Source organism: Panthera leo, chromosome D4, assembly GCF_018350215.1.
Source record: "Panthera leo isolate Ple1 chromosome D4, P.leo_Ple1_pat1.1, whole genome shotgun sequence".
NCBI classification, from domain to species: Eukaryota; Metazoa; Chordata; class Mammalia; order Carnivora; family Felidae; genus Panthera; species Panthera leo.
The window spans coordinates 23,131,745-23,149,177 of NC_056691.1; the positions used below are offsets into that span (position 1 = coordinate 23,131,745).

Here is a 17,433-nt window from a genome sequence, read left to right on the forward strand (position 1 = left end):
AATCTCAGAGTCCTTTACTGCCCATCCGGTGCAGTTACTGACACCCTGTAGATCTTAATACTGGGAATACTTCTGCCATCAGGAATATTATAGTCTGACATTCTGTCCTTTTACCTCCTCCTCCTATCCTTCCAGCTTATATCCCCCCTGGTACCAACTCCACATCATTCATTTTTCTACTTGTTGTCTATATTCCAAGGCCTTGTCTTCCTGATCATCTATCAGGTAACCAACATTTAAAAAGCTCCAGGGGCACCTGGGTGGCTCAGTCGGGTAAGCGTCCAGCTTCGGCTCAGGTCATGATCTCGTGGTCCGTGAGTTTGAGCCCCACGTGGGGCTCGGTGCTAACAGCCCAGAGCCTGGAGCCTGCTTGGCATTCTGTGTCTCCGTCTCTCTCTCTGCCCCTTCATCAGCTCACACTCTGTGTCTCTCCCTCTCTTCCTGAAAAATAACCATTAAAAAAAATTAAAAAAACAGTGTTGACTGGGTGGCTCAGTCATTTTAGCGGCTGACTCTTGCTCTTAGCTCAGGTCATGATCTCGCACAGGCTCTGCACAGAACCTGCTTGGGATTCTGTCTCTCCTTCTCTGCCTCTCCCCCACTTGTGTTCTCCCCGTGTCTCTCTCGAAATAAATAAACATTAAAAATTTTTAAATAAAAACCTCCAGTACAAATGGGCCCCATCCAATCCCCTTCAGTCCTTCTTGTCTGGCAAATTCTCGTCTCTCTGCTTTTTCTAGAAATACCTTTCTCCAAGTTACTGATCACTATTGGAAATATCACAATTGAGTCTATTGATGGCACAAGAAATTCAGTCCCAGCACTACTTGCAAATCATTCATTCATCTCACAAATACTTATCCCAGGCTTACATGTAAACAAAAGAATTGGAGTGAGGTCACTATTTCCTTCATCTGTTCTCTTGCCAATTCTACTCAGATCTATTTTAAATTTCCTTCACTTTCCTCAACTTAGGCCCTCTTCATCTTCCCTGCAGATGTGCTGGACCACAGTTCACAGAGGAGCTAGAAAGCCATGAGATGGGAGCTCTTCATCAGAACACAACACAGTGAAACCTTCCAACAATATTTCCCCATTCTTCTTTCCTTCCCAGTGTCAAAGGAAATACTCTTTATTGAGAGATCCCTGTATTCTAGTCTTGATGGGACTGAGCCTCCCTTGCCAGGTCTCCTACTGCTCCTTTCCCTCTTTTACTTTTTTCAGCTTTTTTACTACAGAAATGTTTAAACATGCACAAGAGCAGCTAGAACAATAGAACTTCCCACACGCCCCTCACCCAAGTTGCACTATTATCATCTGGCAGGTGTGATTACGATTAAAGTGCAAAAGCCCATTGTAAGATCTTCCCATCTAGGGGCTCCTCAGTCGGTTAAGCATCTGACTCTTGGTTTAGGATCAGGTAATCTCAGGTTCACGAGTTCCAGCCTCACATCACGCTCTGTGTTGCTGGTGTGGAGCCTGCTTGGGATTCTCTCTGCTCCTCCTCCTCCCTCTCTGCTCTCCCCCCCTGGTGCTCTCTCTCTCTGTCTCTCTCTGTCTCTCAAAATAAACAAACATAAACATCTTGCCATCCATCTCTAAGACATATGCTATGTGCCCATGCCAAAGCGCTCACATTTCTTTGATATTTATCACCTGTGGAACATACTTATTCACAATAGATGTACGCAGCATTGGTGACAAAAAAGCACTGAGCTTATAGGTACTTTGGCAATCACTTCTGCTCTGCCTTGCAGTCAACCCTGAGGAGCCCTTTGAGTGAATTCCTCACCTCCACATGAGAAGTAATCTTACAGAGCAAATTCAGGGCACGATCTCACTGTCCCTTCATCACACAGTAAGTATAACATGCAAAAAGTATAGAAGAACACTATACATGTTGATAAAGACTCAACACTGCTCTATGTGTTTTCAAATATTTAGAAGAAAAACTTTTCCCGCCACTTTTAAAACGAACTATTGAGTTTCAAGTTAAACACAGTAGATCAAACACTCCTGTCTTTCCCCCAAGGCCATTAAAAGTAAAAGATTAGATGAAAAACTGCTCGATGCCATTAGCCATCAGGGAAATGCAAATCAAAACCAGTATTTCACAGCACTTCACACCCACAAGGATGGCTAGAATCAAAAAGATAATCCAAGTGTTGGTGGGACTGTGGAGAATTTAGAACCCCATATGATGCTGGTGGGAATGGAAACTATTGCAGCTGTTTTGGAAAACAGTCTGGCAGTTGCTCAAAATGTTAAACATCCAGTTATCATATAACCCAGCACATGACGCCTAGGTGTCTACTCGAGAGCACTGAAAACAGAGGTCTACACAAAAACTTGTATACAAATGTTCACAGCTATATTATTCATAACGTCACCAGATGGAAACAACACAAACATGCATCAACTGATAAATGGGTAAATAAAACAGGACATACCCACACGATGTATTTTTTGGCAATAAAAAGACCAATACGTGCCACAACATGGATGAACCTTGAAAACATGTTCAGTGAAAGAAGCCAGTCAGAAATGACCACACATGATTCCATTCACATGAAATGTCCAGAATAGGGAAATCGGGAGACAGAAAGTAGATTCAGCCTAGAGCTGGGGCCTGGAGGTGGGGTGGAGGGGGGCTGAGGGGACAGGGGAATGATAGGCAAAAGGTTGCAGGTGGTTTTCTCTGAAGTCATGGAAATGTTTTAGAATTGTGATGCACATGTCTGTGCATATACTGAAAATCATGGACTTATCCACGTCAAATGGGTGAATTATATGGTATGTGAAATATATTTCAATAAAGCTGTGGAAAAGAAGTACTTACGGATGACAAAAAAGGGGAGCGGGTAAGGAAAAAGATGTCAACACATTTTTGGAAGATGGGAATCTGGTGGAGGAGCAGTAACTGACTAGCAGAGCAAATGAGGTGCTAGCAAACCAATTCACACCGCAGAACCCAGAAGACAATAACCTGGAAGCACTAGATAAAAAAGACGTTAGGGGTTGCATGTAGTATACATGATGACGTTTTGTTCTTTTTGTTTGTTTTATATTGTGTATAATTTCTAAAATATTGTTTCTTTTTTTGGTTTTGAATGGGGTTGTTCTTTGCCAGTATTTTGTTAAAACCTTGGTGAAATGTTAGCATGCTTCATATGTGCAGACCATCCCAGGGTTCTCGTCTGGGACAGAGCTCGAGACAACTGTTTTAAAGTTGGCATTGCGCACTTCTGGGGTCTGGGTATGGTGGCGGCAGCAGCTCCTGGAATCAAAGCCAGAAATCTCAAAGGTTGGGTTAAATTCATTTTTAAAGTATATATATTTGAAAATAAATTGTGGAGAAGTCGGATAGATGGTAGAGCCATATACCCTTCACCCAGATTTACCTACTAACAGTTTGAACTATTTACAATTTCTGTCTGCTTTCCTCCTTTCCCTTCTCTCTCCACACGAACACACAGATGCATGTATGAAAAACATACATATGTTCTTAAATGTTTGAGAATATATTTCATGCATCATGTACTTTCGCCGTGAATGTTTCACTGTGTAATTCTTTTTTTTTTTTTTTTTTAATTTTAACGTTTATTTAGTTCTGAGAGAGAGAGAGCGTGCAAGTAGGGGAAGAGCAGGGAGAGAGGGAGACACAGAATACAAAGCAGGTTCCAGGCTCTGAGCTGTCAGCACAGAGCCCGACATGGGACTCGAATTCACTGCCCGCGAGTTCACGACCTGAGATGAAGTTGGACGATTAGACAACTGAGCCACCCAGGCGCCCCTTCATTGTGTATTTCTTAAGAAGAGTTTCTCTTACAGCAGAGTTATCGCAGTGATAAGAGTTTAACATTGACATAAAGTTTTTAATTTCGCATTCATATTCCATTTTTGTCACTTTATGTTTTTAAGTTTATTTTGAAGAGAGAGTGCATGTGCATGTGGCAGGGGAGGGGCATAGAGAGCAGGAGAGAGAGGATCCGAAGTAGGACCTGAGACATCCGCGCAGAGCCCCAGGGGGTACTTGATCCCAGAAACTGTGAGATGATGACCTGAGCCTAAATCAAGAGTCAGATGCTTAACCCACTGAGCAGCCATCCTGGTGCCCCCAAATTTGTGGATTTAAATCAAGTAACGTCCTTTGTGTAGTTTTTCTTAAACTTCCTTTACAGGATTCGGTCTAGAATCACATACTACACATAGTTGCTGTGTCTCTCTAGTTTCCTTTAATCTGGGTCAGTTTCTTAGGCTTTTTTATAATAAGGGCCCATTTTTGAATACTATATCCGATGTGCCATATTTATAACCCCTCCTCACCTAGAAACTTTTTTTTCGGTGGAACTGATCTCGCCGGATGTTAAAGGATATTGTTATAGTTGTGAGTGAGTCCTGGGAGCCTTAGGGACCGTCAGGACCACACTTTCTATTAAAAAGCAATACTAGTGATGCAAAGATATGTGCAGGGATTTTCCTTAACAGAGAAACCTCCTGCAGTCAAGGGAAGGTATGTGCCCCAGGTGGGCTGAGCTTGAAGTGCACCTTCCTTCTGGGTAGAGACAATGGTGAAGTTGTGGGTGCAGGAGAAGAGAGGTAAAGGAAGGAGTTACCATTACTGATAAACCCTCCTCATATCAGAGGGAAAGAATTGGGTGTCTGTGGCCAAGACTGATTCATCAGAGATGGAATGCAGGCAAGTCAAATCAGGAGATGATACAGGGCTTAATTTCAACAGTCTGTAATATAAACAATGAAGCTAGTTGTAAGGGGTACAACTATTAAATGACTAGCTAGCATGTGGAGATGAATACATATACACGATCAACAAGAATGACATTATTGTTAAAAAATGGATGGAGATGTCAATAGGTATTTTGGTGAAACGTTAACAATTATGCTGGGAAAAACTAATGAAACTTTTCATGGAAGAAGTAACCACAGGTGTGATTCAAAATACTCCAAATGGTATTGTTACATATAATTACAATTGTGCTCATGAGACGTTATGCTAAAGAGAAGCCCGCTTCCTAGATTAAGATGAGTTTGGTCCTGTGGGCTGTGATTCAACATTACTGCTCTGTAACAAAGGAATAATTAAAATTGTGAGGAGGGGCGCCTGGGTGGCTCAGGCCAACCAGTTGGTCCGACTCTTGATTTCAGCACAGGTCATGCTCTTGTGGCTCATGAGATCGAGGCCCCCATCAGGCTGCAGGCTGCTTGGGATTCTCTCTCTTCTTCTCTACCCCTCCCCCGCTCATGCTCACAAGCCCTCTGTCACTCAAAATAAAGTTTAAAAAATAAAAAAAAATACAAATGTTGAGGGGAGAGGTGGCATTAGGCAGAGAGAAGAGGGAGCCTCAGGGTGAGACACCGTATGGGTAGAAGAGACCCTCTAGGGCATGAATAGCCTAAGAGGGGTATGGGGAAATAAAAGAATTACTAAAGGATTTTAAGTTGTTTGCCACAGGTCCATGGGGCGCCATGCCCCCGTGTCCCTCTTTGCCATGCTTTCTGTTCTTTGGTAGAGGCTACTCTGCTCTCTTATGCTCTTTGGTGAGTGTGGATTCTTTTGAGGAAATATGGGGGGTAGGGCTGCCTCTCAGTATATTTCTCAGTTCATAAAAGTAAAAATGCACTACTGGGGAAAACTGCAGCTGAAGGCAGAGTAGATGTTGGGGATGTAGATCTCTGGGCATAGCAAACCTTCGGCGACAATGTGGGGTCCCAAAGGAGATCACCAAGCAGTAAAAAGGGTCTCAGGTAATATCAGGGAAACAGGTGGAATATGATGATGTCACTGAGGTAAATATATGAAATGGTGAATAGGTGGAGTTGGAAGGTAAGTTAAGGCATCTAAGAGATCATGGAAGGATGGACAGATTTGCTGGGTGTCAGGGGCTAAGACCCTTCTCAGTTTTCCTTGTTCTGCCCATCCCTGAGCACAAAGCAGTGATGGACCTGGTCAACGGGTGCTGCCCAAGGTGGCCGTGTGACTGTCAAGAGTCAGAACTTCTGTCTCCTGACTTTGTGAAAGACTGGAGACATCATTCCTATTCAGATTCCTCTTGAAAGTAATCATTGACCTATGTCCCTCATAGAGTTTTTTTCAAGATCACGTGGGATAGTATATATGAAAGTCCTTTGTGAACGCTATAACAACACACCTGTGTGAGTCTTGTTATTATCATTGACTATGTGATCTTATATCCTCATTCTTGGGGCTCTCCAAATCCAATCTACCAAGGGTATCTCTTAAAGGACACTGTTCGGCCTCTCATAATATCTCTTGCTTCGACCTTCACCAATCTCCTGGTTTCCCAGGTTGGAGAACTTGCCAGAATGAAGTTGAGGAGATAAGAAAGGTGATTTCTCTTCTGCAAAGGTGACTAAACATTACCTCCTTTCCTGACACCCCCGCCCCACCTTTTTCAGCAGAGTCTATGAATTTCTAGGGCTTCAGGGAAGCCTGTGGTTGACATGGGATAGAAAATCCTCAGAGTCAGAATGGGAGAGCCTTCGGGATGGGGGTGGCACTACTTTTGCCAGAACTGCCAGAGCCACCTATGTTTGTTTTGGCCGTGGCTGCAGCTTTGTACCTCCTGTCTCCTGCAGCCCCCTGTGCCGGCATCATGATACCATGCACTTTCGTCAACTGTTATGTCCAGACCCCTTCTGTGAGGTGTGTAATAGTACAACTGCTGAGGTCAATTGGCTGCTGTTCCTGGAGGTCCTGGAAGATGCTACTCTCTCTGTGATCCCCTTGGCTGCCACAGCCCCTGTGACAGACTCATCATTCTGTCCATCCCCTGCCTTCACAGCAGTCCCTCCAGGAGACCTAAAACCAGCCCTTTTGCCTGAGCCGTCCCCACCACCCCTCCCTTTTCTCACCTAAGGTTTTCTTATCCTCATGACCAGGTCACTCTCTGCCACCAGAGTCTTTTCCTCCTTTGAGTTCCAGATTCCCATGGGCCATTCTACACCCCAACCCACTGTCTTTACCCCTCTCCTACTACATGACGTTCAGAAAGGGGATCCTATTGCCCAAGCCGAGTCCACTTTACCTCTGAATACCATCTTTTCTCTTGACCCCACCTATTTCCAAGACATCAACCTCTTACCACGTCTGTCCCAGACAAAGAATCCCACTGATTCATTTGCTCATCATCGTGCACACCAGCCCTGTCTGTTTCACCACCACCAGACTGCACTTTAACTGTGACTCAATCTAAATCGATTTCAATCTCCTTGAAGCCTGTTCCAGAGAACTCATCTCCAGATAGCCCTGGTGGATGGTCCACTTGTACCCCAACAATCAGAGGTAGTGGTCATTTAAGCTCGTCAATTTCCGGATTCTCCTGTTGGCAGGCTCATGCACAGAACATCCCCCCCCCCCCCCCCCCCCCCCCCCCCCCGCATTATCACACTCTAATTTTCAGCAAGAGCGAGATTACTTCCATCTACCAGATACCCATCTCTGGGGAGAACCTGCTAACAGGCACAAGGAGGCCAGTGGAGTTTCTTTCCTTGACCTTAACATACAGGCAGTCTTAGAGAGACAAATGAAAAAGAGAATGCCTTTCCAGATTTTGGAGAAGAAAGAAAAAGAAGAGGGACCATTTTCAAAACACACATGGCCAGAATACCAAAGGACATCTTCAGTGAATTCACTGCAGCCCTTCGATGTACAGGTCACCACAGCCCCCAAAACTGGCTGGAATGTTGAAGGCAAACCAGAGCACCTGCGCATTTGTCAGGAGCTCCTCGATCTCAAGTGTTTGGGGGAAAACTTGTATCAGAAATATAGCCAGCTCGTCTGGGGTCTTCCCTCCTTGCATAGTGAGTCCTTAGTAGCCACTCTCCTGGTTTCTACTAGTACTTCCCCACTAGGGTCTCACTTTGTCTTATTCAATGGATGCCGTAATGCTTCCGCAGTCAAAATGCAGGATCAAGAAGTTCTACTCCACCCTCATTCCCATCGCCTTCCTCTCCCCGGTTTATATTCCCGACCCTGGCCTCAAAACTTGTCCCAATCCCAGCCGCTACCTTTCACTCAGGTGAACCCCCAGGCCCACCTTCAACATCGCCTACCAATCATACCATAGTCTTCTTCACCCCAGAATAGGGACTGTGGAGTGTTTTTCCAAGGATCCAAGAATGAGTCAGACTCTCCTATCTTGACTGAAAACTAGCATGTGCCATGGCACGTGTTGAAGAAGCACCAGGAAAGTTTGTGGGGTTTAGTCCCCGGGTTCCCAAGATCTCCTGAAGCCATTTGTCCTCAAGCCCCCAACTTTCCATTGGTTAGCCGGTCAATCCATGCCAGTATACCAGGCTCCATCATTCCTGGCCATTTCCATATTACCTGTGAACCCCAGGAGAAACTGGAGTTTCACGGTCCAAGGAAGGTAATCCCATGCTGGTGCCTGCATGTCTGTAGAAATCTAGAGTCTCTAGCACTGATGGAGTCTCAGTGTACATGAACAGAAATGTCTCAGCAAAAAAGCAGACATGTTTGCTCAAAATTCTCTGAGCTCCAGGGCCACAGTAGCCAAGGGATCTAGCAGAGACTGAATCGAGTTTCCCAGGAAGTTTCCATGAGAGGGTCCCACAGAGTTCCAGCTAAGGATGAACATGATGAGGATCTTGGGTAAATATAGAGAAGAGCCCAGAAGGCAGCCCACAAAGGGTCTCAGAATGTTACCTAGCAAAGGGTCTTAGGGCTTCTTTGGAGGCAAAAGTAACTGTGTGTGTCATTCAAGGAATCACTCAGGGAATGAATTGCTAAACGTCTCAAGGAGGGACACAGACCAGAACCAAATGAAATATGACCTTACACTACATTTGAACAAGAAATTTTGGTAGATTACTGCGGGTAGGATTCCTACAGGTGTGTGTTGTTCATGGCTGGCTGATGACAATGCACTGCCTTTGTGTGGGAGTTCCCAGACTAAAATGGAAAGCACAAATCAAAAAAGACAATGGTGGGTAGGGTTTGCTGCCAGATTACCATTCTGGAGCCTTCCTTTCTCGATCCCGATACCCGACGGCTGCTAGAGGTCCATATTGTAAGATTTCGGATGAGTCAGAGGTGGGGTCTACTGCTCAGGGTTCTTGAATCCATAAAATTCTGTATGTTGAGAGAAGCCACAACATGGCCTCTTCCCCAATTAGACATTCCCTCCTCAGCCATGCATATTTCTCTGGTGGATTCCAAAGCTGAGTTTTCTAACCCCCGTGAGAGAAGCTCTAAAACTTTTCATGGCAACAGGAGGAGAACACCAAATTCAGTCCCCACCCTGGATCATTCTCTCCCTGCCATGTCACCTATGGGCAATGAAGGACAGAGGGCCCTGAAAGCATCACTCTCTGACACCAACCATGAGTTTGCACAGGGTATCCAGACAGCTGCGTATGGAAGTCAGACTTTCCAGTCCCTTACACACAGCATCATAGCTCAAGTGAGACCGAGGGCGGCTGTACTAGACAGCGGATGTGGCCCAGAGGTACCCCCAAAGCAAGCTGAAGCTGGACATGAGCCAAAGGATGAGAATGTGAGTCCTGGCGATGGAACTGAAATGGCTCAGGGCAGAGTGATGGTGCAGAAGAATTTAGACCATGTTGCAAAGCACAACTTGTCCAGGGGCGTATTCAACACCGAGGAGCTGTGTACTCTTCAATCCCAATCTTGTGAAGTCTTGACAACCAGTGAGTTGGAAAGCTCCAAAATGACAAATGTCAATTTGAGTAAGGTAGAAGCTGTGCCGACCACTGAACAGTCCTCACCAAAAACACTGGCTCCCCAAGATTCTAAACTATCAGACCTTAAAAGACAGCTCCTTAGTGAGTTAAAGTTGAAACTGTAGAGGGAGGACCACAATCAAGCTCAAGCATGGATGCCACTGGCATGCCCCTTACTTCCGACAGCTTGACGTCCAAGGCCTCACTGACTCAGTCCCAGAGTGACTGTAGTGGGGATATGGGAGCGTCCCAGGTGCCGCATGTCCACTTGGAGGACAACACAGCACGGAGCAGCAGCAGGAGTCCTGGCCCTCTAAGCTGGTCTTAGGTAAGTGCCAGCCTAAGAATTTTCCACAAAGAAAAAGTGCAGAGAAAGTGAAACCTCAGGGTTCCAAAGCAGGAAAATGTAGAAGGGAGGATTCAGGGGTAGGGACATCAGTAGCCAGAAAGAAGAGCCACCGTGTTGACGACAGAAAATTAGAGAGTGCTTCCTCACCTCTGTCACAGAATGAACAGTTTCATCCCGAGAATTACTTCAGAAAAAAGATGAGGCGATGTATCAAGTGGATCAAGGCCATGAAAAAAATCACAAAGCAGGAAAGTTGCCAGCACCGAGACCCAGTTGAAAGTGTGACTGACTGCTCTTGTGAGTGCTGGGCCTCCTGAAGCTCATGAGTTCATGACTGCCACTGGGAAGATCCTAGGCGTGAAGGTGGCAGGTAGGTATGAATCTGAGGCCTCAGAGTTAAGCCAGCAGAAGGAAGAACTCCAGGCCCAGGCAGGGCCTGACAAGAGGCATCCCTCCAACTATCAGGCTTTCTCTGACACACCACACGGCAAACGGGCCAGGATCGAGTTCTGTAGCCAAGAAGCCGTCTCTGCGAACAGAAGTGTCTTACAAGTGTCAGGCAGAACAGACACAGGACCGGAATTCCCCAGAAAGTTGGGGCCTTCAAGAAGCAGCTATTAACTCCAAGCCAACTCGCTTCTTCTCTGTCCTCCAGGGAGCCCGTGCATCACCTAGGCCCCACCTGTGTGCATCAAGTATGCCAGGTCCTTGCATCCCCCTCACCGCTGATGAAAGTACTCTGTTCAGACATTTGACTCTTCTATTCAAGCAGAAAATGCTTCTCCAGCACTTTGAGGGAGAAGAAATTTCCCTAAAGAAATCGTTTAGTCCTTGTTGAGAAAGCCTCACAGTTTTCACGATAACATATCCTCTGATCAGAACAATCTTTCTTCAGCACAACCAAGAATATTAATCCTCCTCAATAAACGTTTGTTGTAATAGAGAGTGGGGGTGTTTCTGTGTAGTGCACTGGGATTGTGGGGTGGTGGCGTATAGGAGGGAGGGACTTGTGCTTTGGGAAAGGAAGAAGTGAGTTCAGCTCTTACCGATTTCCTCTTTGGGCTTCTACATCCATACTGGTCCCTTGTAAGAAGCTTGACAGTGGACTTCTCAGTTTTATCCTGTGGCCCTTTATTTGATCCTGCTCAGGTGTCCTGTATTTAAAACATAGAATTGTTTTCATAAAAAGTACAAAAGGCTTACTCTGAAAACGTTCAGGCCTTCACCAAGTGAGAAAACCCCTTAAAGTCTACACCTTGGCTCCACCTGTTTGTTCATCTGCTCCCAAACTATCCTGACATATATACGGCTGTAGGGTGCGATGAGGTACTATGGCATGTAGGCGTCACCTCCCGGAGACTACTCAGGGCTTATGAGAGCACAGGGATACCATTTTGGCCTAAGAGAACTCAAGATCGTCTTTGAGTGTGAAGACAGCACCTCCAGGATGTTGTCAGGGAAGCTGTGCTCCTATATGGTGCCTGCTTTCCCAGACATGCTACATTTTACACCAAAGTGACAGTAATTTAGAGGTGCATTAGTTATGAATTGCTGTGTAATGGATATCCCAAAATTTAGTGGCTTAAAAATACATATTTATCATCTGACAATTTTTGTGGGTCAGAATCTCAGGCTAGGCCTATCTGGATTTTCTGCTTCAGGGTCTCTCGAAAGGCTGTCATTAAGGTGTCAGCTGAGGCTAGGTTCTCATGTGAAGGGGTGACTGGGGAAGGACCCACTTCTGTATTCACTTACAGTTGTTGGCAAGATGCATGCCTCAAAGCCTGTTGGCCTGAGGTCCTCAATACCCTGTTGGCCCTGGGTGGGAGTTCGCTGGTTCCTGGTCACGTGGGTTTCTCTGACACAGCAACTTCCTTCATCAAAGCCAGGAGAGAGTTTGCAAACAAGACAGATTTATAATCTTTTATAAACTAATAATGGAAGTGGCATCCCATTACCTTTCCTTTATTCTGTTGGAGACAAATCACTAAGGTCAACCAGTGCTCAAGGGGAGGGGTAATTACCCACAATTGTAAACTTCAGGAGGTGGGGAATCATTGGAATCTTAGGAGTCTTCCTAAGGCAAGGGTTCCTTCTTGGACACCCTACTCAGTCCACTGAAGCAAAAGGGGCCAAAGGTGCCAACTGGATCCTTCTCCTCATCCATATCCATGTCCTCAAGGTCAAAGCTGTTTAATGGCTATGTGGAATGGCAGCTGGTAACAAAACATCCAACAGATTGGAGCATCCAAAGAAGGAAAAACAGGTGATACAGAGGGAAAGTTGGTGTGGGGTCATCCTGAAAGGTAAAGTAAAATGAACACTTGCAAGCACCTGACTCCCCAGCATTCAGAATTAAGAGGGGAAGAAAGCTTAGGTGCAGTATGGCTCATCCTATCTCTACCACTTTCTCCACTTTGCCCTAGCTCCCAGGCCTTAGGGCTAAGGAAGTAACCTTCAGCTTCTGTAGATATAGACAAACCAAGAGAGGAAGCAAACCCTGCAGGCTGCAAGACTCAATTCCTATTATTAATATATTTAGTATAGCATATCTCTGAGTTCAAATTTGATTCTTCAGCCTAGCACATCAGAGAGAATGAGTCGCCCAATTGATGGGAAAGCTAGCACTGGGATCTTAGAACATCTTGGGATGTAACTCCCATCTTGGGATATCTTCCATGTACCTATGGCTTGAGGACTTCTAACCAAGGGAGATGTCGTGGTTTAAAGGGGTTGAATTAATGGCCTGGGGTCACATGACAAGTCACACCTAGTGTCCATTGCCTCCATTCTGAGAAAATATTGAATGAGTTAACGAGACAGAATTTGCATACTCAGAACATCCAGGACGTCATCTGTCTAAATGATATGGTAGTACCATCCATGAATGATCTTATACTTTTCTTCGGCTTCTAGGATTACTATTGCCCCTTCTTCAGATTCTTGTTCCTATAGGAAAGCAGTACTGTCATAAAAAGCAAGAAATTGTATTTGCTGAAAAATGACTGGACAGATGATCAATTTTTCCAGAAAAAGATGTGCTTTGTGCCTACTCTCAAGTATCGCTGTGTTATGAGAAGCCGGGGGAGTATCATTTACATGATATAGTGTTGTGCCTCAAGAATTTTCACTGACTTATAATGCAGTGGGAATGGGCTACCTGAATTTTTACAACCTTAAATCTAACTCCAAACCTAATGTCAGGGTTGTCAAAATGCATGAATTTATTGGTACATTGATACAGATTGGCCATGGGGACCCCAGATTCCAGCTTCAGGCACTGGGAACTTTTCTGCTGTCAGGTGCCGCCTAAGGCAATCAAGTTCATAGAGGCAGCCTTCAGAGGGATTAACATTGAGAACTGTGTCCCAATCAGCAGTCGCAGTGAAGGAGCTCAGGCCTCAAGAAGGGGCTCTTCTCTTGAGGCTTTTCCCCTAGGACTTCCATTGGCCCTGCATCAGAGACTAAATCAGGGTATTTTCCTGTCTCCCAAGGGCACATACGGTCTTCATTAGGCAGGCGAAGTGGCAGGTTCAGAGACTTGTGGAGGCTGCCTCCTTCTCTCCCAGGCGACTCAAGATCTATTCCTTCCTTCATAGGTGGGGTCGGGGAGCAGGGAAAGAACCGATTATTAAAGAAGTGTATCAGTGGGGGCACCCGGGCTGTTGAGTTGCTTGAGCATCTGACTTCAGCTCAGGTCATGATCTCATGGCTTGTGAGTTTGAGCCCCCCGTCGGGCTCTGTGTGGACAGCTCAGAGCCTGGAGCCTGCTTAGGATTCTGTGTCTCCCTTTCTCTCTGCCCTTCCCCGCTTGGGCTCAGTCTCTCTCTCTCTCTCTCTCTCTCACAAATAAATGAACATGAAATAAAAATTAAGTGAAGCAGTGCTTCCCCCTGGGGTGGAGGCTGGGCTGGCAATGACAAGAGTGGGTCATTTTCCTCTGTAGGGATTCATTCCAAGTTTGGGTAACCTTCATTTGAGGCAGGATAATTGACCAAACTATTGAATGCTTCCTCTCTATTCCCTGTCAGAGGTGACTCCAAAAGAAATAAAAAGTTAACGTCCCCTTTAGTCTTACAGGAAGCTCTGGGCTTCTCCTCTCAGGGGTCACAAACGGCCTTCATGTTTTCTGACCCCAAAGAGAAGTTGAGAGGCACGTATCGCACAGTCCTCTCAAGACTCTTATAAGTGAGATGAAAATCTGGCCAAGTGTCCTCAGGAGAGAGGAGAGACGGGATGACAGAAGTGCTAGGGTGAAAGGAGAGTTGCTTAAGGTACCAGTGGTCCAGCGACTTGATCATAATGATGTAAAGATGTGTTCCTTACGTAGAGGGTTCTGTGTGGCAGTTCTCTAGGAGACAAGACAATTCTTTCAAAGGATGAAATGATGTTTGCTGAGACGATGAATCATCAAGCCCCATTATTTGGGAGCTGCCACAAAACACCACATTGCCCGCGCTCGGAATAGAGGCTCTACAACCAGCTGCCTTTCAATGGGCCAAATGAGCTTGGACAATGACCATCCCAGTAGCAACCATGGTGGGCTTAATCACAGAGGCTCTTTGGTATATACTTACTTGCCTGATAGCGAATATTTGCTTGATAGCAAAATCCTCCCCCACCAACCCCACTGACAGTCATGACTAATATAGGATGCCTTCCTTTGACATGGGGGCTTTGAACAAGATTTAATTTAATTCCGAAAAATTAGGCAATGCTTATTGCACTTCAATTTTGCAAAACATGCTTTTATGTGTATTTTCCCATTTAATATTTACGATCCTTCACAGTGGGTTTCTTAATCCCCTCTTGTAGAAGGGCAATCTGGAGGACAGAGAAGGTAATATATATTTACAGTGCTAGCATGGGAAGAGGGAGCTAGGCTGGAGAGTGCCCTTGCACTGTGAGGAATTATTTGGCTGTCAATGACAGCAAAAACAATGGGACTGACTTAAGAAAGAGAATCTGTTGACTCGGGTACCTGAGAAAATCTAGCAGTAAGGCTGGCGTCAGGCAGGACGGTTCAAGTTGGGGCTCAGTTGATGCCATCAAGGTTCCGTTTGTATCCGTTTCTTGGCACTATACTCCGGACTGACTTTCTGTCTGTCATTTTGTACCTTCACGTGTACTTTTCAAGCACTAAGTAGAGCTGAAAATGGGTTGTCTCTCTCATAGTCCCTGCAAAAGTCCCATTGTGCCTTACTGTCTCCAGCTGGGTCACATGCCGTCCCCGACCAGTCACTGCTGCCAAAAAGCACAAAACCATCTTTTGGCCAAGCCTTGAGTTATACACCCATCTTAAAATAAGACCGTCTGGGAAAGACAACTCCATCTTTACATGGACTGAGACTGAGAATGGGGTTAATTCCCTGGGGGTCAACAGAGGGACTATTTCCAGAAGGTGAGTGAAGGCTGGGTGTCAAAACAAAACCAGATCGGCTACATCCCTCTCTCTCACTGCCCCAGTTCTGCCTTCTTGTCCGGAGTTATGCCACTGACTAATGCTTGGGAGTTGCAGGAAATGCTGATTCTGCACAGACCCTGGGACAGGCCAGAAGTGGGATGGGGCCCAGGACAGGAACTTGAGGTGGTAGCAATCAGTCAGAGGCCCCAACGTCCATGTGGACAGACCATCCCATAATCCGTCCTCTCACTGTCTACCCCTTCTCATCCTAGAGCCCTTTACCTGCATTCCAGTCTAGTTGTGGCCGTAGCCCAGAACTTATCACCGGGAACACTTCTGCCTCCTGAAAAGGCAGTCTGACATTCCACCCGGTTTTCTTCTTTCAGTTTATGCCCTCAGTATGCCAATTCTTCAACCTATTCAGCAGGAACCACAAGCCACTTTATATGTCTCCCTGGGCCTCTGACAGCGCTTTTCTTCATTTCTTCCCTCTCCAAGGAAAACTTCGTTAATCCCAAACCTAAAGAGCTCTACTCTCAACAGCTTTCCCCACTTGCCTTTCATCTGTCACCCTTGCCAAAGTCAGTTCTGTCCTTTTTAGACCCGTCTTCCGATAAGGGGCTGACCCCTCTTGGATAAAACCACACAAGAAAGTAACTGATGCCACCATAAATGTTCCATACCAGTGGTCGGCTCCAACACTGCCTGAAGACAATCCATTCCTTCCCTCGGTGTTTACTGTGTACTGGGCTTTCTTCTAAGCATTGGGGGCGCACAGGGAAGGAAACAAAGCTCCCTGTCTTCGTGGAGCTTCTAGGACGGTTCCTCAGTCAATTCTCTTGCCTAAGCGCTCAGAACGGTTTCACTCGCCTACAATTTCTCCACAATCCCCACTCGTCCAGCATGGGTGCTGGATCACCACCGGGAAATGAGAAGTCACCGGATCTTTTCATCGCTAGCAGATATCAAAGAGTAACAAAACCAAAATGTGAATCCCCATCCCTTCTTTCCTCTTTCCCTCCTATTATACTGTGAAGGGTTCCCCGGGGATCTGTCCCCGCTTCCCAATTTAGAACACTTTTCCCACTGTGCTGGAATGTTTGGCTTAGTCATCTGCTTTTCTAGAGGACCGAACCATGCGTACCTCACCACAGTCTGGCTGGCAGACGCAACGGAGCTCGAAAACCTCTGGCGGGAAGTAGGAGCAAAGGGAGGCTTTTCCCAGGGGAGGTCGGTCTGGCCTTGGGCCACGTGCAGAGGCCAGTCACACTCCGGGGCGGCTCCGCCCCCAAATCGAGCTGCACCCAGAGCGGGGCCACAGCCCCTTAAGGTCAGGCGCAGAGGCGTGGCGACGTCCAGGAGAGCCACGCAGCGGGGCGAGTAGGGCCCAGGGAGTCACACGCAGGGGCGGCTCCGCGCCCAAAGGGAGCGGCACCAAGGGCGGGGCCATGTCCTGCTGGGGACACGCACAGAGGCGTGGCGACGTTCAGGGCTAGCCATATCAGGGGCGAACGGTCCCGGGAGCCACCCCCAGGGGCGGCCCCGAGAGGTTGTGGTGTTTGCCCTGGCGATGGCGGCCATGTTGGGCAGTCTAACGGTTAGCCCTCTCACCTCAGACTTCTGGAATCTGTGTCCATCACTTCTGGAAGAGGAGAGTTTTGTTTGCCTCCAAGATAGATTTCGACGAAGGTTTCTGGATGCTGGTTGACCTCGTCTCCTGCGCTGACAGAGGGATCCTTCCCAAAGTCTGCCATTTCCATCCCGGCGGTTGCTCCTTCAGGCCGCGCAACCCCTGACTCCCTCCCACAGGAGGCTGCTGCCTGGGAAAACGTGCTGACGCCCGGGGGTGGGGCTGCGCCTGGGCCGCGGGGCCCCCTTTGCCGAGGTCACTGGATGGGGCTTGCGCGGGTGAACCTAGTGTGGACTGTAGCGGCGA

General features: G+C 46.7%; 1 long non-coding RNA gene across 2 annotated transcripts; it reads right to left on the reverse strand.

The window, feature by feature from the left end:
• Nucleotides 1–400: 400 nt before the first annotated feature.
• LOC122205512 lies at nt 401–17,187 on the reverse strand. Of its 2 annotated transcripts, none has more exons than XR_006196108.1 (4): nt 17,109–17,187; nt 11,849–12,392; nt 11,140–11,247; nt 401–441 (listed from the first exon to the last, which is right to left on the reverse strand). It is a non-coding gene; the product is annotated as an uncharacterized LOC122205512 (long non-coding RNA). The 2 variants fall into 2 exon arrangements; XR_006196107.1 differs by lacking the exon at nt 17,109–17,187 and adding an exon at nt 16,642–16,960.
• Between the last annotated feature and the right edge of the window lie 246 nt (nt 17,188–17,433).